Source organism: Anomaloglossus baeobatrachus, chromosome 8 (genome assembly GCF_048569485.1).
Source record: "Anomaloglossus baeobatrachus isolate aAnoBae1 chromosome 8, aAnoBae1.hap1, whole genome shotgun sequence".
NCBI lineage: Eukaryota > Metazoa > Chordata > Amphibia > Anura > Aromobatidae > Anomaloglossus > Anomaloglossus baeobatrachus.
Genome location: NC_134360.1, coordinates 260364755 through 260366195, shown reverse-complemented (window position 1 = coordinate 260366195; position 1441 = coordinate 260364755).

Sequence of the window (1441 nt, the reverse complement as noted above, 5' to 3'; positions counted from 1 at the left end):
CTGGACTTCAGTTGATGTTGTGAACGGGTTCTTCTTCACCAAAGAAAGTATGCGGCGATCATCCACCACTGTTGTCATCCGTGGACGCCCAGGCCTTTTTGAGTTCCCAAGCTCACCAGTCAATTCCTTTTTTCTCAGAATGTACCCGACTGTTGATTTTGCTACTCCAAGCATGTCTGCTATCTCTCTGATGGATTTTTTCTTTTTTTTAAGCCTCAGGATGTTCTGCTTCACCTCAATTGAGAGTTCTTAAGACCGCATGTTGTCTGGTCACAGCAACAGCTTCCAAATGCAAAACCACACACCTGTAATCAACCCCAGACCTTTTAACTACTTCATTGATTACAGGTTAACGAGGGAGACGCCTTCAGAGTTAATTGCAGCCCTTAGAGTCCCTTGTCCAATTACTTTTGGTCCCTTGAAAAAGAGGAGGCTATGCATTACAGAGCTATGATTCCTAAACCCTTTCTCCGATTTGGATGTGAAAACTCTCATATTGCAGCTGGGAGTGTGCACTTTCAGCCCATATTATATATATAATTGTATTTCTGAACATGTTTTTGTAAACAGCTAAAATAACAAAACTTGTGTCACTGTCCAAATATTTCTGGACCTAACTGTATATACCAGAATGGAGACATGTTGAGACATATATCAGGATGGGACTATAAACAAAGATGTGGCAAGGATGGGGACATATATTAGGATGGGGCTATAGACCAGGATGGAGACATGATGGGACAATATATACCAGGATGGGACATGATCAGGCCATATATAACCAGGATGTGGACATGATGAAGCTATATATACCAGGATGGGGGATATGATGGGGCCATATATACCATAATGGGGCCATATATACACCATGATTAGGCCATATATAGCAGCATTGGGACATATACCAGGATGGGGTAATGATGGGGCCATATATACCAGGATGGAGCCATGATGGGGACACACATCAGGATGGGGCCATGATGGGGACATATATACAAGGATGGGCTATGATGAGGACATATTTACCAGGATGGAGCCATGATGGGGACATGTATACCAGCATATAGTCATGATGGGGTCATACACCAGGATGGGGGACATATTTATTAGGAAGTCGCCCAGTATGGGGGAAGATTAGTACAGGATGAGGGTGTAACAGCGTGTCCCTCCCCCGCATGTGCTCATGGTGTAATAGTCTGTCCCTCCTTTGTACTACTTCTGGTGGGAGATTGGAGAAGTCCCATGCTGAGAAGAACAAACAACCACAACTTGGTAAACAGAACAGAGCCAGGAAATCTAGAATCCTTTCATATATCAAATGTCCGGAGGAGGTGGGCCCTTCTGCCCACCTAAGGGGCTGATCCCAGAAGAAAACAATGAGACAAATGTTAGTCAGTTAGTTGGATCTCGGCTGGAGAAGGACTAGGATCTATTGCTGAAG